The 24,089-nt window shown below is 42.8% G+C and overlaps 2 long non-coding RNA genes across 3 annotated transcripts in view; one reads left to right on the top strand and one right to left on the bottom strand.

Moving 5' to 3' along the window:
* Positions 1-3,293: 3,293 nt before the first annotated feature.
* Positions 3,294-9,693, bottom strand: LOC142750994 (uncharacterized). Of its 2 annotated transcripts, none has more exons than XR_012882671.1 (3): positions 9,577-9,693; positions 8,467-8,936; positions 3,294-5,184 (listed from the first exon to the last, which is right to left on the bottom strand). It is a non-coding gene; the product is annotated as an uncharacterized LOC142750994 (long non-coding RNA). The 2 variants fall into 2 exon arrangements; XR_012882670.1 differs by lacking the exon at positions 9,577-9,693 and adding an exon at positions 9,134-9,221.
* LOC142750993 (uncharacterized) overlaps positions 8,771-24,089 on the top strand; it is a 109,074-nt gene continuing 93,755 nt past the window's right edge. The window contains exon 1 of the long non-coding RNA XR_012882669.1: positions 8,771-8,976. This is a non-coding gene — a long non-coding RNA (uncharacterized LOC142750993). The remainder of the gene's footprint in view (positions 8,977-24,089) is intronic.

The raw sequence follows: 24,089 nt of genomic DNA, 5'->3' as shown, positions 1-24,089 counted from the left end.
GTCTGATTGTTGATGTCCACTACTAAGGTGGGGCTTAGTGTTAGCCAGTAAAAAGGCCGACACTAACTAACCATTATTACATTGGGACCCACCACCACCAGGGGTGCTGGGAAGAGCAGGGTGCAATACAGTACCCGACCATCTGTAGTGATGGATGGGAACTGGGGCGGCCGCAGGCTCGTGTTATCAGGCTGGGAAGGGACAGAAATCTTGGCCATTGCCATCCTGGTAATGCTAGGCTGCTGCTGTTATGTTGTATCTGGCTGGTTATGAAATATTAGGGGGAACCCACGTAGTTTTTTTCAACTATTTTATTATTTTTTTTAAACGACGTGGGGTATCCCCATTTTTCATAACCAGCCAGATACAACATAGCAGCAGAATTACCAGGGTGGGAAAACAAAAAACCGTGGTCCTTTTGGGTTTTTGTCCCTCTCAGCCTTATAATACCAGCCTGCAGTTGCTTCAGTACCCGACCATCACTACAGATGGTCGGGTACTGGGTGGTACCCGGCTCTTCCCGACACCCATGGTGGCGGTGGGTAACGGGGTAATAATGGGGGGTTACTGTTAGCCTTTTTACTGGCTAATGCTAAGCCCTGCCTTACTATGTACACCGTCAAGCAGACAGCGGCCATTACAAAGGAGGTAATATAATTTTAAAAAACAAAGACATAAGAAAAAATTTTTATTGAAATAAAAACTCCCCCACACAACACACTTTCACCATTTTATTTAAAAAAACAACAAAAAAAAACTTACATTATCGAAGTAGTCCAACTAATGTATGACTAAATGGTCCAGTCGAACCTAGCAAAAAAATAAAAGTTAGCAGTATTAAAAATATAAAACCTATACTTTTTTATACTCCCCTGCGCCACAATAGAAACTAGAGGTCAAGGAAAAATAATTTCCCTTCATGAAACTCTGCTTCCTGTCAACTGAAAAGTCATCTGCCAGAGGGAAAAATGTTTCCCCATTGTGGAGTACAAGAAAGTCTAATTCCCAGGTGGGGCTTTCTTGTACTCATCGGGAAACATTTTTCCTTCTGACAGATGATTTTTCCGTTGACAGGTGACAGAGTTCAATAGGGGGGGGAGGTGTTAGGGGGAGGAGGGGGGAAAATATGGTCTGTTCACAGTTTGTGTTTTTTCCACTCCTGCCCTAGATTTCAGTCCTATATCCGCCCCTGTGTGCAGAATATTACAAGTTCACAACAGAGCTTGCAGCGGAGAAGCGCACGCCCCTGTGGACCACGATACAGAGAGCGCGTCTAACGAGTGAGTATGGCAACTCTGCACCTCTCCTCAGCCTCCACATGTTATTGGATGAGAGGAGGAGAAGGGCGGACTGTGGCTGATAACATTCACTCCTGGTATATATTTATATGTGCGGTATATTCACTGCTGCTATATATGGATCTGTGCGGTATATACACTGCTGGTACATATTTATTTATAGGTTGTGTGCGGTTTATTTTTTGCTTTGCTACTGTTCCATATGCCTTTTTACGTATGATTTTTTTTTGTGTGCATGGGGGGGGGGGGCGCCATTTCCATTTTCGCCTCAGGCAGCAGAAAAGCTAGAATCGGCCCTGGGAGGTGGGATTCTGTGAGCTCACTAGAGCGTGTGTGTCTACACCAAATTTGCAGCATAAAGCAATGTGGTTGCTTTACCACGTTGCAATGCTGCAATTTTGGGAATTGCTCCCCCTAGTGACCAGCACATGGAAATTTTATAAATTAGAATCTAATTTATAATATTTCCTGACTTGTGAAATTATTTTATACACATTTCCTATAATAATTCGAACCTCCACTTTACTTTCCCATCTATTGCCGCTATACTATATATTTCATATTATATTATTATATATACAAGCATAAGTTATGGTGCTTTACACATTTCCATCTTTGTCTCATTGATCGCTGTGCTGTAGTTTCCTCTATGGTATTTTATTGTTATACTTATTGGCCTAGATATTTAATGTACGTCATTATGTACCTGTTTCTATGCCACTAATATAGATCCGGTGGGGCTAGTTTATTCTCTTGGCTGCTTCTTTCTAACATTTTATACTTCTCCCTTGGATGATATTTCGCCGATATTCATTTAAATGTCCGCTTTGGTTCCCTCGGTTACCATGGACGCTTTTTGGGTCCAGTTCCTGATTGGTGCTTCTACGAGAGGGGGGTAGGCGCGGCTCACGAACGTCAGACAAGACGTCTCATATGGTGATTGGTGGCCAGCCCCAATGATGCCGATTCGGTGGGCGTGACCATGTATTTTTAGACTCGGTGTTCTTCCGGCGTGTGTGTGGCCAGATACCAGTGTCTTTCACGCCGGGAGACACGATAATATTCACCAATATTTTGCTCATAAACCGGTGCCTGTCAGAAAGTAATGAACAAAAACTGCCCAGTTATATTGAGCTCAATTCCTGTCTGTGACCCCTGATGATACACCCTTTAATTAATCTGGATGTTGAAAAGCGTAGGGACACATAGTGTTTGACATTTAGACAATTTAGGGACACATAGTGTTCGATATTCAGATAATTTAGTGGCAATTTCTGAATTCAAATATTTTTCTACTGGAGCAGGGTATGTGCTAACTTTATGAATATTGAGACTCTGCTCTTTTTCATCCTGTGCTCTAGTAAATCTGAGTGAATTGCTTTAGCCTGATACTAGTAATTTTGGCAAATAGCCCATTTTTAAGGTTAACTTAGTAAATATTTCACTTTAATCATTCTTTCAGACAGTATCTTTGTCAATTCTTTGGTGCGTAAAATGCTCCAAATGTTCCCACAGTTAGCGGGAGTCCTAATTATGCGCCAAAAAACATGCAAAACGCGCGCACAAAACACGCGAAAAATGCCTGCATTTTAAAAAGGGACAAGACAGAAGTCTGCTGTAGGAACGTTTTTTTATTTTTTAATATTACGAACTTAATTATTTTTATTTTTTTCAGGATCCGCTGGACCATTTGGACTACATCCATCTATGTCTTTTTGTTTTCTTAAAAAAATAAAATGGTTACGAAGTGTTGTGTGTGGGAGTTTTTGTTTTTCAATAAAAAATTATTTTGCATGGGTGTATTTACATAGTTTGGTTTTGGCACGTTTTCGCCGTGTGGCCAAAAACCGAATTAAAAAAATTGACGTAAAAACGCATGCATTTTTCTATGTGCTTTTCGGCCACGCAAGAAAAACGCGGCAAAACCACACTGTGTGTATACACACAAAATCTTATGCAAGGACCACGAGCAAAAAACGCCACGAAAAACGCTTGGAAACCCACGGGTTTTTTCTGCCTCCCATTAAGGAAGCTGTGTCAAGAAAGGATATGCTGCTTTTTTTCCCTGGAGTGGCCAAATCCGCCCCGGGAAGAAGACGCCTCTGCATCACATTGAAATCAATGCGGGGCAATTTCAGTGGTTTTATGGCGCTGATTCCTATGGCGGATTCCGCACCAAAAATCTGTGTGAACAGGGATGTGTTTGTTTTTTAATACTTTATTAGCACCTTAGTAATGGCAGTTGTGTGTTTGACGATGTCCACTACTAAGGAGGGGCTTATTGCTAGCCAGTAAAAAGCCTAGCACTAACACCCCCCCATTATTTTCATTTTTTTAAACTTCTTTTTATTGAACATTTTTTCCAAACAATTAAGTTTGTGGGGAAAACAGAAGGAAAGAAGGGTATGGGAACAATGTCATACAATCAGCAGTCCAGAGGATCAGTTAGATTTCCAGTAAACACAAATTACACATCATAATGAAATTGACGTAACTGGCCAAGCAGGATAAATAGATGGGGGGGGGGCGGGGAAGGGAGAGAAGTGGGGGAAAGAAAGGAAAACTAAATAACTTTCAATTTTTTGTCTCGCTGTGCTTATGAAGGAAACAATGCAGATGAAACACTCACAATTGTTGAAAGTTGTAAGCAATTCCCCACCCCAGCGAATTTGAAAAAAAAAAACAGAAATCAGGGATGAAGGCGTCCGCGGGAACCAGCCCACCGCACACATCCACCCCAACAGAACCCATCATATCTATACGGGGGCAGGGGAACCCCCCCATTACTACCTCAGTACCCACTGCCACCAGGGGTATCGGGAAGCCATGGTAATCCAAGTAGGATGGGGTTGATAGCTTTGGACAAGACATAGAAAGAAATCAACTCAGAATGAAGGACTTCGATCTGTAGCCTCAGTGGTTTGGTGATAGACAGAATCGGGTCATACAGAGGTTGTCCATCTACAGGGGTGACCGGCAAGGGTTTCTCTAGAGGAACTTTGGTCAAATTGAGATGATCAAGTAAGTCCTGCTGGATAAAATTTGTAGCCACTCTGGAATCCAAGTGCGCAGGCACACATTTTAATTCTTCACTGGTGATAATTGACACGGGAATAGAGAATTTGGGAGAGAATTTAGTAGTGGCGAGTGATTCACCTAGGTTGGTCTCTCCAATCAAACCAAGGTGCTGGAGTTTCCCGGCTTTTGAGGGCATTGGCGCACGAAATGTCCCTTGTTGCCACAGTACAGAAACAATCCAGTTGATCATCTGCTTTGCCGTTTCTGGTTGGACAATCTCTAAAGCTGTAGTAGGACAGGGTAGTAGCGGCCTTTGAAATTTCGGTGCCAGTAGACAAGGTCTCCTCTCCCGATGGACTTCCAGAATGCGCTCCTTGATCCGCATATCACTACGCCGCCAGTGTACGGAAGGAGATAGCGTACTCCCCTACAGTTGACTCCCCTTGTTTGAGGGTTAGCAGTGAAGCAGCTGCAGAGGATGTTTGACCCGGTTCCTCAAACACTCTACAGAAAGTCTCTAGAAACAGGGATAGATCAGAGAATTCCAGGCCCTCTCGTTCCAAGATGGAGTTCGCCCATGACAGGGCTTTGCCAGCGAGGACAGAAATAATAAATCCTACCTTAGCTTCATCTCTCTCTCTCCCTCCCTCTTTGTTCCTCTTTCTTTCTTTTCTTTCTTTCTTTCTTTCTTTCTTTCTTTCTTTCTTTCTTTCTTTCTTTCTTTCGTTCTTCCTTTTCTTTCTGCCTTCCTCTCCACTGCGTATGCGCCGACTACGTCACACTATGCACAGTAAGATGCCCTCATTGCTCCAAAATGTTAATTTGCATATTACGAATAAACTCATATTTCTGCAATGGAGCCACGCATCTGAAAAAGGAACACATCATTATAATCAGATGATACACTATCTTACTTTGCTGCTGCTTTTATAGGACAATTTCTGGTGACAGAATCCATTTAATACATCAATTAATATACTGAATTGGTTTCATAATATTCAGAGATTCTCTAGTGACTGGCATAGTGCAAAGGCATTTGACACTGTCCCTCGTAGACGTCTAATGGGTAAAATAAGGTCTATTGGTTTAGAAAGTATAGTTTGTAATTGGATTGAAAATTGGATCAAGGACCGTATCCAGAGAGTTGTGGTCAATGATTCCTACTCCGAATGGTCACCAGTTATAAGTGGTGTACCCCAGGGTTCAGCGCTGGTACCACTATTATTCAACTTATTTATTATGATATAGAGGATGGGATTAAGAATACTGTTTCTAGTAGACTACACTATTGTTTTAATGAAAAAAACCAGAAACTTTACGGAACGGAAACAAACTGAAACCAACTGAAACGGAGAGGTTTAATGGAACCGATGAATGGAACCTGAACGGTGATGTGAACAGGCCCTTAGATCATTTCCTAGAACTAAAAAATATCAGCTCCTATGTCAAAGTGTAGAATTCTTGTTTCATTTCTTCTCTTTCTCCCATCACTTGGTTAAACTTTTTTCGACCGTACTAAGTATGTAACTACACCATAATGCAGCCCAGAAACTAGGGGCACATTGTGTTACCCAATATTGGCTATAGAACTCACAGCGGCCATGTTTAATATGGAAGAAAGATGCCCAAAAGTATAAAAAAAGAACAGGCAATGCAAATTATTATTAGATAATATAATATTACTGATATAGACGTTATTTACAAATCTCTCCCCACTTCCTCACAGGATTATACCCACTGCAGTGCACTAATAAGGCCGGGGCTACACGGTGATAAGAAAATCGCCATTTTCCTTTAAAAAATACAGCTAACTATTGCCTATGTGGTTGCGTTGCGACCTAACACGAGAGCAGGGCGTCCGTCACAAAAATTACAAACTTGCTGAATGTTGGGTTGCAAGTTGCATGCGAAATGGCTTTCTATAGACAGCAATGTAAATAGTGTGTGATTGTGCTTTCCGTGAAATTAGCTTTTACATGGTCATGACAAATAAATTGCGTCCCCAAAAAATTGTGCAATTTAATGTCGTCGTGTAGCCCCAGCCTAAGGCTGGATTCACACGAGCGTGGCGTTTTTGCGCACGCAAAAACGCGGCGTTTTGCCTACGCAAAAGCCACTTAACAGCTCCGTGTGGCAGCATCATATGATCCCCGGCTGCGTGCTTTTCGCGCAGCCGCCATCATTATGATACTCCATTTGGATGTTTGTAAACAGAAAAGCACGTGGTGCTTTTCTGTTTTCATTCATCCTTTTGACAGCTGTTGCGCGAATCACGCAGTTCGCACGGAAGTGCTTCCGTGCGGCATGCGTGGTTTTCACGCACCCATTGACTTCAATGGGTGCGTGATGCGCAAAAAACTCCCAAAGAACGGACATGTCGTGACTTGGACGCAGCGGACCAATCCTGCTAAATATCACGCACATGTTTGCACGGCCCCATAGACTAATATAGGTCCGTGCGACGCGCGTGAAATTCACGCGCGTTGCACGGACGTATATTGCGTTCGTCTGAATAAGTCCTAAGAGTGCAACAAGATGGAAGCGCTGCTTAACTAGAACAGGGGTATTAATCAAACGCTGAGTAACATTTTAGGGCACTTTGAGACTCCCTTCCTTGAGCCGTCCAGACTGTTAGCGGAACAGGGTGTAAAATACAATGCTGAAGTTGGTTAAATAAACTTGGGCCAATAATCTAAGAGGTTATTCACATGGAGAGTTTTTTGTAGACAGAAAAAAATCTGCCTCAAAATTCCTTTAGGGTATGTGCACACACACTAATTACGTCCGTATTTGACGGACGTATTTCGGCCGCAAGTCCCGGACCGAACACAGTGCAGGGAGCCGGGCTCCTATCATCATAGTTATGTACGATGCTAGGAGTCCCTGCCTCTCTGCAGGACAACTGTCCCGTACTGTAATCATGTTTTCAGTACGGAACAGCAGTTCCACGGAGTAGCAGGGACTCCTAGCATCGTACATAAGGAGCCCGGCTCCCTGCACTGTGGTCGGTCCGGTACTTGCGGCCGAAATACGTCCGTCAATTACGGACGTAATTAGTGTGTGTGCACATACCCTTAGGGTATGTGCACACGATAGCTGCCTTTTACGTCTGAAATTACAGACTGTTTTTAGGAGAAAACAGCTCCGTCGTTTCAGCCGTAATTGCTCCTCCTCGCATTAAGCGAGGCGTCTTTGACGGACGTAAATTTGAGCTGTTCTTCATTGAATTCAATGAAAAACGGCTCCAATTACGTCCAAAGAAGTGTCCTGTACTTCTTTGACGGGGCAGTCATTTTACGCTCCGTCTCTTAAAACAGCGGCGTAAAAAGACGCCCTGTATGAACTAAATGCTGTTTTTTTCCATTGATTTCAATAGGCAGATGTTTGTAGGCGTTTAGCTTCCGTTTTTTCAGGCGTTTTTCGAGGCGTAAACGCCCCGAAATACGCCTGAAAACACTGCGTGTGAACATACCCTAAGGGTATGTTCACACGTACACGTCCGTTATGGCTGAAATTACGGAGCTGTTTTCAGGAGAAAACAGCTCCTGAATTTCAGACGTAATGGCATGTGCAGGCGTTTTTCACAGCGTCCATTACGGATGTGATTGGAGCTGTTTTTCTATGGAGTCAGTGGAAAATGGCTCCAATTACGTCCCAAGAAGTGACATGCACTTCTTTGACGCGGGCGTCTGTTTTACGCGCTGTCTTTTGACAGCGGCGCATAAAAAAAATGACCGTTGGCACAGTACATCGTGAAACCCATTCAAATGAATGGGCAGATGTTTGCCGACGCTTTGGAGCCGTGTTTTCGAGGCTAAAACGCCCGAATTACGTCCGTAGGTCGTGTGAATCCAGCCTTACACTGTTAACACACAGATAGAGATGCGTGGAAGTCCTTTGGGCCAGCCTGAACTCAACTGAATTGTATGCGGCGCATCCCTATCTGTGTGATGGCAAGGTCAGGTCAGTGGCCCAAAGTCATTTAACTCAATATTGGTTGCCCACTTTAATACCCATTTTTGTGCCCATTATTCATTTTTTCAGACTATTTTTTACTTTACTCTCCTTAGGGAAGCCAGATCTTTGTAATTTATTCATCAATTAAGTTCTTTACAGATAACGAAACAGAAAAAAACAAAAAATACTTTACTCTTGAATAAGAAACTGGACGAATAAGAAACCAAACTCCTTATTTCTAGAAGGCTGCAATGTTACGTAGTGCTTGTAAATGACTTATGCTGTTTAATAAGAAGCGAGTTTCATAGATGAAATATAAAAAAAATGACACCTCAGGGGACAAAACATTGTGTAACTGGAAAGTACAGATCTATTCTGAAATGGTTTCATTTGCTTTCCGCGCGCGGGAATCATTCCGGCAGGATACTAATCTCCATGGGCGCCAATGAGAAGACAGGTTCTTAGTGACTTCGCCCCACGCGCTCTGATTCTCCAGCCGACGAGGGAGCGCGGGAATCATTCCGGCAGGATACTAATCTCCATGGGCGCCAATGAGAAGACAGGTTCTTAGTGACGTCATCCACGCGCTCTGATTCTCCAGCCACGAGGGAGCGGTACCCGGAGCTTGACTGGTCGTGTAAGAACGCGGCGTATATCTTCCTGCTGAAGGTGCAAAAACAGAGAAGACTTAAGGATGGCCCAGGTAAGGGGAGCTGGAGTCCACGGGCGTCAATATTACATTAGCGCAGATATCACTGACTGCTGCATTGTCCTCACCCAGTACATAAACATTATATACCAGCGCACTCCACGGCTCCTAAATCCAAACCTAAAGTACATAACTTATTAAAACGTATTACCTGGGAGGTTCTGAGAAGTGGAGATATGTGAGATATGGTAGTGCTCATGGGCCACACAGTGTTCTGGGCTTTCCAGCATAGCAGTACTGTAACTATTTCCTCACACTAAAATGGCTGCTTAAAGAGTCAAAAAAGCCTTGTCTAGCCTGCTCCCTTATTATTGGTGGTGCCGGAAAATGGTGATAAACGAGTCTTCCATGACCAATTTACCTGCGCCAATATTTCAGACATTATTTAAGTGGCAGAAAAAGCGTCACACGAGCCACATAGACATAGTATTTGTTTTGGACACCATACTTTTATAATATATTCCAATATATATATATATATATATATATATTTTATGGCAATAAATACATTCAGTGTCCTTAAAGGGTTATTCCCATCTTCATAAATGTAGCTAGGAAGCTCACCCATCTAAAGTTAAGAAATGTTATAATTACCTTTCTGTAGCCCAGCGATGTCGTGTTCTTGCTGTTGCTGATGAAGTCCACGTCAGTCCCTCTTTGTTTGTAGCTCGTTGTCTAGGGATCCGGCCACCGCTATTTATCTTTAGCGGTGGCCGCGCATGCGCAATGACATCCTCTCTGTCCTCTGTAGAGGATGTAATTTATCTCGTGACCGCGCATCTCGGCGCATGCGCAGTAGATGCAGGGCAAGGCACCCGCCGCGAGGAGAAGTCTGCGGTCCGCTGAAGGTACACGTACAACTCTATATATATATATACATGTGTGTTTGTGTGTATATATGGGTGTGTTTGTGTATATGTGTTTGTGTATATATGGGTGTGTTTGTGTATATGTGTGTATATATGGGTGTGTTTGTGTGTGTGTATGTTTGTGTGTGTGTTTGTGTATATGTTTGTGTGTGTGTATTTTCGTGTGTGTTTGTGTGCTTTTGTTTGTATATGTGTGTTTGTGTATATGTGTGTGTTTGTGTATGTGTGTGTTTGTGTATATGTGTGTGTTTGGGTATGTGTTTTTGTGTGTTTTTGTTTGTATATGTGTTTGTGTATATTTGTGTATATGTGCGTGTCTTTGTGTGTTTGTGTATATCTTGGTGTGTTTGTGTATATCTTGGTGTGTTTGTGAATATGTGGGTGTGTTTGTGTATATGTTTGTGGGTGTGTGTTTGTGTATATGTGTGTGTTTGGGTATGTGTGTTTTTGTTTGTATGTGTGTGTGTTTTTCTGTTTATGTGTGTGTGTGTGTTTGTGTATATCTTGGTGTGTTTTTGTATATGTGTGTGTTTGTGTATGTGTTTGTGTCTATGTGTGTGGTTGGGTATGTGTGTGTTTTTGTTTGTATATGTGTTTGTGTATATGTGTGAGTTTGTGTATATGTGTGTGTGTTTGTATGTTTATGTGTTTGTGTATATGTGTGTGTTTGTGTATATGTGTGTGTGTTTGTGTATATGGTTGTTTGTGTGTGCGTGTATATATGTGTGTAGGTGATACAAACAAACATACACATAACACATACATACATGCAAACATACATACATGCAAACATACATACATGCAAACATACATACATGCAAACATACATACATGCAAACATACATACATGCAAACATACATACATACATACATGCTGCTCCCAGGTTTGGGGAATTCGCTCCAATGAAAAAAAAAACAACTCACATAAGACGTTCCCACGAAGATCTGAACGGTCCCATCACTTTTCTTCTTACTGCTCCCATTCACAATAACAAAGCGGTGGGCGCAGATGACGTAATCACGTGAGCGTGATATGATTACGTCATCTGCGCCACAACGCATTGTTACTGTGAATGCGAGCGGCGCCAAGTAGCAGTAAGATGGCAAGTGACGGGACCGTTCAGATCTCCGTAGGAACGTCTTAGGTGAGTTTATTTTTTTAATATATTTTCTGTTGTTCACCGGGTGCTGATGCAGCATCGGTGCGGCGACTACAGATATTACATGAGGGGAGGGGGGCAGCTTAGCTTAGCTGGGGCGGGGGAGAAGTGGCTTGCCGAAACGGGGTGAAAAGAGTGTTGTGTTGTTGATATTCATGGTGTGTTCGTCTCAACCGGGCTTACCGTGCCTGCTTGAGTCGATCATTCTCCCGATGTTTCTAGAACTACAGTATCTAGCAACGTCGGGAGCGCGCACACTGCAGAGCGGCTTGATTGACATCGAGCCACTCACGCCTCTTTTTAGAAAAGATAACCAGCACTAGCTGAGTTATCAAGTGTCAAAAAAAGGTAGTTAGGGACTGAAATTTTTAAACATTTTAACAGCAAATGTTTTAATATTTAATTCCAACTTAGAATGTGTAAAAAAAAATATTTGACTCAACTTGGGAATAACCCTTTAATAAAAATAAAATATTTGTATCCATGATTCGGACAGCTGGGGAAGATTGCGCAGGTTACTGTCATTCTAATTATAAGCCACGTTTAAAGAGGCTCTGTCACCACATTATAAGTGGCCTATCTCCTACATGATCCTACGTGATCGGCGCTGTAATGTAGATTACAGCAGTGTTTTTTGTTTGGAGAAACAATCTATTTTCACCAAGTTATGACCTATTTTAGCTTTATGCTAATGACTTCCTTAATGCCCAACTGGGCGTGTTTTTACTTTTGACCAAGTGGGCGTTGTGGAGAGAAGTGTATGAGTCTGACCAATCAGTGACCAATCAGCGTCATACACTTCTCTCCATTCATTTACACAGCACATAGAGATCTTGCTTGATCATGATGTGCAGTCACACACACATTAACGTTACTGAAGTGTCTTGACAGTAAGGGCTCATGCACATGACCGTAGCCATGTGCACGGCCGGGATTTTCCGGTCGGCCGGGGATGAAGTGTCACCCGCAAGCCGCCCGCAAATCGCGGGCCGTGCATGTGGCCGCGGCCATTATTTGGTATGAGCCTGGACCGCAGAACACAGCCGTAATAAGGCTTGCCCGTTCTTTCTGCGGTCCGGGCTCCTGGGCCATGCTCGGACCGAGAAAACCACGCTCGTGTGCATGACCCCATAGGAATGAATGGGGCCGCAATTCTCCCGTGAATTTTCGGGGGAATTGCGGCCGCAAAAGCACGTTCGTGTGCATGGGGCCTTAATAGACATCGCTTCCAGCCACTTCACAATCCAGACACTTCAGTAACGTTTGTGTGGGAGTTAATGACAGCAAGCGTGATCTAGCAAGCTCACGCTGTAAATGACAGCACAGCGAGATCACGCTTGTTGCTGTGCTGTAAGTCCCACACAAACGTTACCGAAGTGTCAGGAGTGTGAATAGACATCGCGTCACAGGTTTAACTATTTTTTTTTAATTTTCACAAGAACTGAAGGAGAAAAATGACCCCAACATTTGTAGAACAATTTCTCCCGAGTATGACAATACCCCATATGCGGTCATACACGTCTGTTTGGACACACGCTAGGGCACAGAAGGGAATGAGCGCCATTTGGCCTTAGGAAGGTCTCTGGGTTTCCATGTCGCATTTGCTGAGCCCCTGTAGTATTAGTATAGTGGAAACAACCCAAAAGTGACTCCATTTGGGAAACGACATATAGTGAGAACTTTGCTGAATTAATTAGAATTAAAGGCTATGTAAATGTTTGAAAGAGTTATTTTTTTTTCAATAAAAATGTGTATTAGGCTGAGTTCACACGTCGCGGATTTTACGCAGATTTTCAGCGCAGATTTTACACTTTGCAATGCAAAAGGGTGAGATCTGCATCAAAACCGCAACAAAATCTGCGATAAATCCGCAACGTTTGAACTCAGCCTTAGTGTGTAGCCTTGTAAATACATTTTATTAAAAATAATTTTTACTTTTTAAGATACAGCTGCTCTGTATTCTCTATACAGAGCAGCTTTATCTAGTGGTATTCACTGAATCCGTCAGTCCTGCAGACCTGACTGGTTCAGTGACAGCGGGTGAACTTAGATGTGATAGTTTACAGGTGGATCCTGTGTGTCAGAGAGACGGAACAGAAGAATTCAGTGAATAGCTCTAGATACAGCTGCTCTGTATAGACAATACGGAGCAGCTGTATCCTAAAAAGTAAAAATATTTTTGAATAAAATGTATTTACAAAGTTACACACTAAGGCCTCATGCACACGGCCGTAGCCGTGATTTTCGGGTCGGCCGGCCGCGGAGTGTCACCCGCGAGCCACCCAGAAATCGCGGGCCGTGCACATGGCTGCGTCCATTATTTTCTATGAGCCTGGACCGCAGAACACGGACGTAATAAGACATGTCCGTTCTTTCTGCGGTCCATGCTCCAGGGCCATGCACGAACAATGGAAACCACGGTCATGTGCATGGGCTCATAGAAATGAATGGGGCCGCAATTCTCCCATGGATTTTCGGGGGAATTGCAGCCGCAAAAGCACGTTCGCGTGCATGGGGCCAAATACAAATTTTTATTTAAAACAGAAAACACACTTTTAAATATTTACATAGGCTTTTAAAAGGGTTGTTCACCGGATAGGTCATCAGTATATGATTGGTGGGGGTCCAACCCCACACCGATCGGCTGCCTCCGGGATCTGCTTCCTCGTCCATCCCGGAATCAGATGGCTCCGCCCACAGAGTGGCAGCCGAACTGCAGTACTACATCTCTGCTCCTATTCAAGTAAATAGGAGCAGAGCTGCAGTTCGGCAGCACGGTCGCTATGCAATGTACGGAGCCAACTGCTTCCGGCTCCGTACATTGCATACTGTGCAATAACATCCGGTGCCCACAGCCAGCTGGAGCAGCTGATCGGTGCGGGGTCCGGGGGTCAGACCCGCACTGATATACTGATGATTTATCCGGTGGATAGGTCATCAGTTGTCCGGCAGTGGACAACCCCTTTAAGCCGTCAAAATTAAAAATTTTATTTTTTCCAATAAGATGTAGTTTTAGATGAACATTTTTCATTTTCACTAGGAATAAAGAAAAAAAAAAGGACCTCCACATTTGTAAAGCAAATGTCTCCCGAGTATGGTAATAACCTATATGTGGTTTTAAACTACTGTTTGGACATATGGGAAAATTCAGAAGAAAAGGAGTGGTATTTGACTTTGAGAGTGGATTTTGACCCCATTTTAGAAACTTGACCCCTAAAGGCATTTATTAGGGGGTGTAGTGAGCATTTAGGGTATGTTCACACGGCAGCGTCCGTAACGGCCGAAATTACGGGGCTGTTTTCAGGAGAAAACAGCCCCGTCATTTCAGCCGTAACGGCGCGTCCACTACGGACGTAACTGGAGCTGGTTTTCCATGGAGTCCATGGAAAACGACTCCATTTACGTCTGAAGAAGTGACATGACACTTCTTTGGCGCGGGCGTCTATTTACGCGCCGTCTTTTGACAGCGGGGCGTAAAACAGTCAAATATCAGCCCATTGCTTTCAATGGGCAGATGTTTGTCAACGCTTTCAAGCCATATTTTCGGACGTAATACCAGACGTAAAACGCCCGAATTACGTCCGTAAATAAGCCGTGTGAACATACCCTTAGACCCCACAGGTGTTTTTCAGAAATTAATACGCAGTGAATGATGGAAAGTGAAAATTGCAGTTTTTCCACTGATATGCTATTTCACCTACATAGTGCAGTGTATTAGAGCTGTCAACCATTGTTAGGCCTCCGGGTGCCATACCAAATATCGGCACCCGAGCAATCGCATCGCTGGGGTGTTGGTCGCTAATAAACCCTCAGATGCGGAGATCACTATTGAACGCAGCATCTGAGGGGTTAATCGGCCGAATCAGAAACTAGCTCCTATCCTGGCCGTTACAGCAGGATGTCAGCTGTAATATACAGCTGACACCCAGCGGTGATGGTGCGGGCTCAGCTTCTGAGCCCGCACTATCACAGCTCTGTAACTGTACTGCGGTATATATTACGGCACATGTCAGGAAGGGGTTAATAGACAGTGACGTTAGGGGCTTTGCTGGCAAGTAGCGCTGTGTCCGGCGACTTCTGGCGAAGTATCCCACTCTTTGCCTATAACGTGAGATACTTCGCTACCTTCTGTCGAAATGACTTTATTCTGTGGGTCAATACGATTACAGCGATACCAAATTTATATAGTTTTCTTTGTTTTACTACTTTTACAAGGAAAAAACTGATTGTTAAAAATAAAATGTGAGTTTTGTCGCCACATTCTGTGAGCTTATTTTTTGCGGGGCGAGCTGCAGCTTATATTGTGAGACTTTTTGATCACTTTTTATTTCATTTTTTGTGGGAGAAGGGACTAAAAAACAGCAATTCTGATGTTTTTAATTTTTTATTTTCTACGGAGTTCACCGTGCGGACTAAATAATGATATATTGTAATAGTTCAGACTTTTACGGACGCGTCGATACCAGTTATGTTAGCTTTTTATTTTTTTTACATTGTGCTCTGGGGAAAATGGGAAAAGGTTTTTTTTGAGCTTTTAATTTTTTTCTTTTTATTTATTTGTTAAAAAAACTTTATTTTACTGTTTTTTACTTTTTTTACTTGTCCCCCTAAGGGACTTTAACCAGCGATCGTTAGATCGCTTCCACGATATACTGCGATATTAATGTATTGCAGTATATCGCGATTATGACAGTCTCCTATGAAGCCCTGGGCTTCATAGGCGTACAAAGATAGCGGACCTGGGGATCCTCGTCAGGCCCCCAGGCAGCCGTGCCAACCAACGGCTTCCCCTGATCTCGCCGCGGGGGGGGGGGCGGGGGTGGGATGGGGTGTTGAGACGTTACTGGGGGTGGCCCCCCTGTTTTTAGTTATTTAAATGTTGCGATCGCTATTGAACGCGGCATTTAATGGGTTATACAAGCGGGATCGCGCCCGGATGGGATCACACTCGTTACCCGGAAGTGTCGTCTGTAACACACAGCCGACACACTCGCTCTATGGCGCGGTCTCAGCCCGTGAGCCCGCTCCATATTCCCCCACCAGGTGTGAGCCGTATATATACAGCGGATGTCGGGAAGGGGTTAAGGACACGGCCTATTTTGGCCTTCAGGACACAGCCAATTTTTTCAAATCTGACATGTGTCACTTTATGTGGTAATAACTCTGGAATGCTTTTATGTATTCAAGCGATTCTGAGATTGTTTTCTCGTGACACATTGGACTTTATATTACTGGCAAAATTTGCTCGATACATTCAGTATTTAATTGTGAAAAACACCATAATTTTGCAAAAAAATTCAAAAATTACCATTTTTCTAAATTTAAAGGGAATGTGTCGCTAGAATTTTTTTTTTCAGTTAAACAGTTAGTGTATAAATGATTACATATTGTTTTAATTTTTTTAATTTTTTCACAAGTCAGGAAATATTATAAATTAGATTCGAATTTATAACATTTCCATGTGCTGGTCACTAGAGGGAGCAATTCCAAAAATTGCAGCATTGGCTTGTGGTACAGCATGCTTTATGCTGCAAATTTGGAGTAGACACACTCGCTCTAGTGTCCTCACACAATCCCCCCTGCTTTCTCCTGGCTAGTGCCAGGAGAAAGGAGGGTGTTGAATGTTCAAACCTCCTACACTGTGTGCTGCCATTTTCTGAGCGAATGCACAGTGTAGGAGGATTAGATACAGTAGTAATCAGACAGTATAACACTAACATACACACACATCACATACACAAACATAACTTACCTGCTCTTGCCGCCGCTGCCGCCTCCGCTCCTAGTCCTTGCGTCTGCGCTGCCTTCAACATATGACCGGAAGCTGCGACCGGAAGTCGTCATCTTACTGTCCGGCCGCGGCTTCCGTTCCACATGAAAATGGCGCCGGATGTCGCTCTACCAAAAGACTTTCCTTTTGGTCTGTGAGGGAGCGGTGCATAGCGACGTACGCTATAGTGAATAGAACGGCTCCTGTTTGCATTCTCTATGGGGATGTATGTGCCGTTTTCCATCTCTGTATGTGTCGTTAATCAACACATACAGAGATGAAAGAAAAAAAAAATGGCAGCCCCCATAGAGAAGTATAAGAAAGAAAAAAGTAAAAAGTACAACACAAATAAATAAAATTTATTTTAATGACATACTAAAAGCAATATTATATATAAAAAATTTTTTCGTGACACCTTCCCTTTAAATGTATCTGCTTGTAAGACAGGCAGTTATACAACACAAAATGTTTGCTAATTAACATCCACATATGTCTACTTTAGATTGGCATCGTTTTTTGAACATCCTTTTTTTTTCTAGGACGTTACAAGGCTTAGAACTTTAGCAGCAATTTATCAAATTTTCAAGAAAATTTCAAAAGGCTATTTTTACAGGGGCCAGTTCAGTTGTGAAGTGACTTTTAGGGCCTTATATATTAGAAACCCCCGATAAGTCACCCCATTTTAAAAACTTCAACTCTCAAAGTATTCAAAACAGCATTTAGAAAGTTACTTAACCCATTAGACGTTTCACAGGAATTAAAGCAAAGTAGAGGTGAAATTTACAAATTTCATATTTTTTTGCAGAAATTCATTTTTAATCAATTTTTTTTGTAACACAGAAGATTTTACCAGAGAAACGCAACTCAATATTTATTGCCCAGATTCTGCAGTTTTTAGAAATATCCCACATGTGGCCCAAACATGCTTATAAACTGAACACCGGCTTCAGAAGCAAAAGAGCACCTACAGGATTTTGGGTCCTTCTATTTATTAGAAAATATTTTAGGCACCAAGTCAGGTTTGAAGGGCTTTGTGGTGCCCAAACAGTGGAAATCCCCCAAAAGTGACCCCATTTTGGAAATTACACCCCTTGACGAAATCTAGGGGTATAGTGAGCATTTTGACCCTGCAGGTTTTTTGCAGAAATGGTTGGAAGTGGGCCGTGAAAATGAAAATCTTCATTCTTTCAAATAAAATGTAGGTTTAGCTATTTTTTTCTAATTTCCACAAGGACTAAAGGAGAAAAAGCACTGCAACATTTGTAAAGCAATACCCCGAGTAAAACAATACCCCACATGTGGTCATAAACGGCTGTTTGGACACACGGCAGGGCTAAGAAGGGAATGAGCGCCATTTGGCTTTTGGAGCTCAAATTTAGCAGGAATGGTATGCGGAGGCCATGTCGCATTTGCAAAGCCCCTGAGGTGACAAAACAGTGAAAACGCCAAAAACGTGACTTCATGTATTTTGCGGTACATGCGACTTTTTGATCACTTGTATATCCATTGTTTTTTTGGGAGGCAAGGTGACAAAAAAACAGCAATTCTGGCATATTTTCTTTAGTTCTTTTTATACATCGTTCACCACGCATTATAAATTACATGTTAACTTTATTCTGCGGATCAGTCCGATTCCGGCGATACTTAATTTATGGCACTTTTTTATGTTTTACAACTTTTTGCACAATAAAATAAATTTTGTAAAGAGAATGTATTTTTTCTGTCGCCAAGTTGTGAGAGCCATAACTTTTTAATTTTTTAGTCGACGAAACTGTATCAGGGCTTGTTTTTTGAGAGACGAGTTATAGTTTTTATAGCTACCATTTTTGGATACATGCGACTTTTTGATCACTTTTTATTTCAATTTTTGGAAGACAAAGTGACTAAAAAAATAGTAAATATGGCAGTATTTTTTAGTTTTTTTTTCCGGGTTCACTGTTGCGGGATAAATAACATGATATATTTATAGTTCAGGTCGTTACGGACGCGGTGATACCAAATATGTATGAATGTATTATTTTTTGACAATAATAAATGGCTTGATAAGGGAAAAAGGGCTATAGTGCTTTATGTTATTACTTGAAACTTTTATTGTATTTTTTCCAACTTTTATTTTTACTTTTTTTTACACTTTTTTTTTTATTTTTCTTTAGTCACACTAGGGGACTTGAAGCTCCAACTGTTTGTTTGATGTTCTAATACATTGCACTATCTATGTAGTGTAATGTATTAGAACTGTCAGTTGTTCACTGACAACAAGCCGATCAGTCTCCGCCTCTGGGCGGGGCCTAGTCGGCTTCCGTAATGGCCGACAGGAGGCCATTGTTAGGCCTCCTGTTGCCATAGTATAGTATCAGTCGCCAGCCTGGCAGGCTGCCGATTTGCTACATACCGCTAAGATGCAGCGATCGCATTGGATCGCTGCATCAAAGGGGTTAATGGCAGGAATCTGAGCTATCTCCGGTTCCTGCCGAAACAGCGGGCTTCATCTCCTTCATGTACGTGATTTTGCGGGAATGGGGTTAAAGAGGCTCTGTCACCACATTATAAGTGCCCTATCTCCTACATAAGGAGATCGGCGCTATAATGTAGGTGACTAATGCTTTTTATTTAAAAAAAACAGTAATGAAGTGCAGAGATTGTGAATAGACATCCCGTGGAATGTCTATTCGCTGTCTAAACACTTCAGTATTGTTAATGTGTTAGTATAAGACATCACATAAGGATCTAGCAGGATCCCTATGTACTGAGTAAATGAATGGAGAGGAGTTCATGATGCTGATTGGTCAGCGTCATACACTCCCCTGTACAACGCCCACTTGGTCTAAAATAAAAATACGCCCTCATTAGCATAAATCTAAAATCGCTAATAAAGTGGCAAAAATAGATCGTTTTTTTTTAATAAAAAGCATTACTGTCATCTACATTACAGCACCGATCTCCTTATGTAGGAGACAGGGCACTTATAATGCGGTGACAGAGCCTCTGTAAGGAAATTTGAGGCAGATTTTTTCTGTCTTACATAAAATGCTGTGTGAACATGCCCTTGTTTTTAGCTCTTTTCTGTCTTTCTCTAAAGAATTTTTGGTAGGGGTGCCATGAGGATTTTTTTTCCCGGAGTGCATTGAGTCCAAAAAGGTTTGTAAACTCTGCTGTAAATTTAGGACTCAAAAAAGTGTTGCGAAATTGCTGTTTTTTTTTCTATTCCCCCCCAAAAAAAGTTAATAATCGTTAAGAAATTATATGTACCCCAAAATGGTGCTATTAAAAAATACAACTTGTTCCGCAAAAAACAAGACCTTATACAGCTATGTCGACGCAAAAATAAAAAAGTTATAGTTTTTTGAATGAGACGATGGAAAACCGTAAACAATAACTTGGTCATTAACCCTTTCCCGCCGAAGCCCTTTTTCAGATTTTTATTTTCGTTTTTTCCTCCCCACCTTCCAAAAGCCATAACGTCTTTATTTTACCGTCTATATAGTACTATGAGGGCTTGATTTTTGCGGGACGAGTTGTAGTTTTCCATAGCACCATTTATTTTGCCATATAATATACTAGGAAACGGGAAAAAAATTATTTGTGGGGTAAATAATGAAAAAAACAGCGATTCCTCCATGATTTTTTGCGTGCCGTTTTTTACGGAATTGACTGTGCAATTAAAACAACATGTTAACTTTAATCTGTGGGTCAATACAATTACGGCGATACCAAATATATATATAGTTTTTTTCTATATTTTACTACTTTTACAAGTAAAAACCTAAGTGTAAAAAAGAAAATGTATTTTGTGTCGCCAAATTCCGAGAGCCATAACTTTTTTATTTCTCCGTCGATTAAGTGGTATGGAGGCTTATTTTTTGCGGGATAAGCTGTAGTTTTTAATAATACCAATTTGGTGTACATGCGACGGTTTGATCACTTTTTATTTCATTTGTTGTGGGCGATTAGGTGTCCAAAAAATAGAGATTCTGGGGTTTCTAGGGGGAAAATGGGAAAAGGGGGGTTTTTTGAACTTTTAATATATATATTTTTTTTTACACAAAAAAAAAGTTTATTTAACTCATTTTTACTTTTTTTATTAGTCCCCCTAGGGGACTTCAACCAGCAATCGGAGGTAAGGCTTAATAGGTGCACAAAGATGGGGGACCTGGTGGACTTCATTAGGCCCCCAGGCAGCCATAGCAACCATCCACCCACCGCGGTTGTGTTTCGGGGGGCTCGATGAACTGTTAGGCTATGTTCACACGGAGTATTTTGCCGAGTTTTTTGACGCGGAAACCGCGTCGCAAAACTCGGCAAAAACGGCCCGAAAATGCCTCCCATTTATTTCAATGCCCTATCTTCGGGCGCTTCCGCCTCTGACCTCCCATTGACTTCACGAAAAACTCAGCGAAAATTGGCGTGCAGGGAGAGGAAAAACTGCCTCAAACTTCCAAACGGAATTTTGAGGCAGATATTCCTCCTGCAAAATACTCCGTGTGAACATAGCCTTAGAGGGGGCCCCCCCTTTCTAATGATTTAAATACTGCAGTCGCTATTGACAGCATCATTTAACGAGTTAAACGAGCGGGATTGTGCTCGAGTGCGATCCTGCTCGTTACTCTGAAGTGTCGGCTGCAAAAAAACACCGTTTTGCGCGCGCAAAAGTTCAGTGTGGTATCTGTATATGGTGCATGGCTGCGTGATTTTCTCGCAGCCGGCATCATTATGACACTGTTTTTAGGTTACGAAACAGTAAAGAAGGAGGGGCTTTTATGTTTCCCTTCACTTCTTTGACAGCTGTAGCGCGAATCACACGCGTCACCCGGAAGTGCTTCCGAGTGCCGTGCGCGATTTGCACGCACACATTGACTTCAATGGGTGCGTGCTGCGTGAAACACGGGCAAGTATAGGACATCTCGTGAGTTTTGCGCAGCGGACATACACTGCGTGAAAATCACGACCTGTCAGAATGGCCCCATTGGCTTACATAAGTCTGCAACGTTCGTGTGAATAAGGCCTAACATTGTAATTTGTAGTGAATTTTCAGTGCGCAATCCACACCAAAAATAGGAGACAAGTGGCATAATCAGACGTCCATGTTCGGTCTGTGATATATGACCACAGATCAGGAAGCCGGGTTTCTAGCATCAAAGTTATCTATAATCATAGGAGTCCCTCCCTTTCCATGGGAATACTGTCCCCGGTCCCGTACTGAAACATGATGAGGCTGGGTTCACACGATCTATTTTCAGACGTAAACGAGGCGTATTATGCCTTGTTTTACGTCTGAAAATAGGGCTACAATACGTCGGCAAACATCTGCCCATTCATCTGAATGGGTTTGCCGACGTACTGTGCAGACGACCTGTCATTTACGCGTCGTCGTTTGACAGCTATCAAACGACGACGCGTAAAAATACAGCCTCGTCAAAAGAAGTGCAGGACACTTCTTTGGACGTTTTTGGAGCCGTTTTCTCATAGACTCCAATGAAAACAGCTCCTAAAACGGACATAAAAAACGCAGTGAAAAACGTGAGTTGCTCAAAAAACGTCTGAAAATCAGGGGCTGTTTTCCCTTGAAAACAGCTCCGTATTTTCAGTCGTTTTTGGTCACTACGTGTGCACATACCCTGACAGTATGGGTCAGTATTCCCGCGGAGAGGCAGGGACTCCTATGATTATAGATAACTGTGATGCTAGAAGCCCGGCTCCCTGAACTGTGGTCATCCTGGGAAATACGGCCGATGCACGGTCCATATATCACAGACCGAACGCGGCCGTCTGAATAAGACCTTAGTCTAGTTACCCAGTGCGGTCAAATCTTATTTTTTGGCCACAATTTTTTGCAAAATCGCTGCAAAAACTGGATTTGTCCGCACTGTGAGAATATAGCCTAACAGCAATATTTTTTCATGTTTTGTATCCTTTTTTTAATGCAATTTTTGTAATCGCGGCACAAATCACGCGGTTTTGCTGCTATTTTTAGATAATCGTGGCAAAACTGCGCCATTTTTGCCGCGATTGGGAAAAACCGCTAGGGAAATTTAAGAAAACAACAACATTTTAACATACGTTATATATTCTGCAAGTGGGGTTTGGAGGAATGTGAATCATGATGGAGAGGGGGGGGGGGGGGACGACGACACTCACCAGCCTGCAGGTCCAGTCGGCTGTGTAGAGAAGGACGTGTCTGGTGGGCGGTGTCTGGTGGGTGGCTCACACGCAGCTTCTGCTTCCATGCAGCATCTTCCTCTTCTGTAAGTCCTCTCAGGGATCCAGCGTTAGTTACTTCAGACTAAGGAACGGGCCCTATTACATTGCAGGGTCTGTTTCTTTCTCCAAGTGACTAACGTTGGTGCCCTTATTCAATTGTGTAAAGCAGTTGAGAAGCCTGCGGGCCCCTATTTTTTCATCATTGTGGCTGAGCCCATGACAGCAAAACCAGTAGTACTGCCTGATGGCGGCCCTGCCCATTAGGCCCTGCTAGGGGCCTGTTTTACAGTGACAGGCATAATACACTGCAATACAGAAGTATTGCAGTGTTATTATAAAAGCGATCAAATGATTGCATAGTGAAGTTCCATAGTGGGACTAAAAATAAGTTAAATAAACCCCTTTAACCCCTTCCCGCAAAATGACGGGTCTGGTACGTAGGCATAACAAGCAGCTTCCCGCAATCCAACGTACCAGACCTGTCATGAAGATGTAGCGGGAACAGGACCTGTGCGAGCTTCATCTTCAGTGGGTGACAGCTGTAATATACAGCTGACATCCCGCTGCAACGGCGGCGATGGCAGTTACCGCCGATCGCCGCCCTTTAACCCCTTCAATGCGGCTGTCAATGACGTCTGCCGCATTGAAATGGTTGACAGATCTCGGTTGGCGAAGGTTGCTATGGCAACCAGGAAGCCCAGCAATGGCTTCCTGGCTGCCAGGTACGGAAGCCTATTAGGTACTAATAGGCTAACTGTCAGATGGAAAATGACAGTTACAATACACTGCACTACATAAGTAGTGCAGTGTATTACACTAGGGATCAGAAGATCAGATCTTCAAGTCCCCAGGTAAGTGTAAAAAAAAAAAAGTAAAAAACGCACACGACCGTAAAATAAACTCTGTAATTGCGGACCGCAACACGGTCCGCAATTACGGACACGCCCGGTTCTATTGGCCACGGACACCTTTCCGTACGGCTGCGGTTAGGTGTCCGTGCACGTAGAACCGTGCCGGGAATTATGGAGCATGTACTACTTTTCTTTTACGGGCCGTGCTCCCATACTTTGCATGGTAGCACAGCATGAAAATTCGGCCGGCGGCGACCGG

The sequence above is a fragment of the Rhinoderma darwinii genome, chromosome 3 (genome assembly GCF_050947455.1).
Source record: "Rhinoderma darwinii isolate aRhiDar2 chromosome 3, aRhiDar2.hap1, whole genome shotgun sequence".
Classification (NCBI taxonomy): Eukaryota; Metazoa; Chordata; class Amphibia; order Anura; family Rhinodermatidae; genus Rhinoderma; species Rhinoderma darwinii.
The sequence above is the reverse complement of the archived record's forward strand: the minus strand, read 5'-3'. Positions and strand labels throughout refer to the sequence as shown.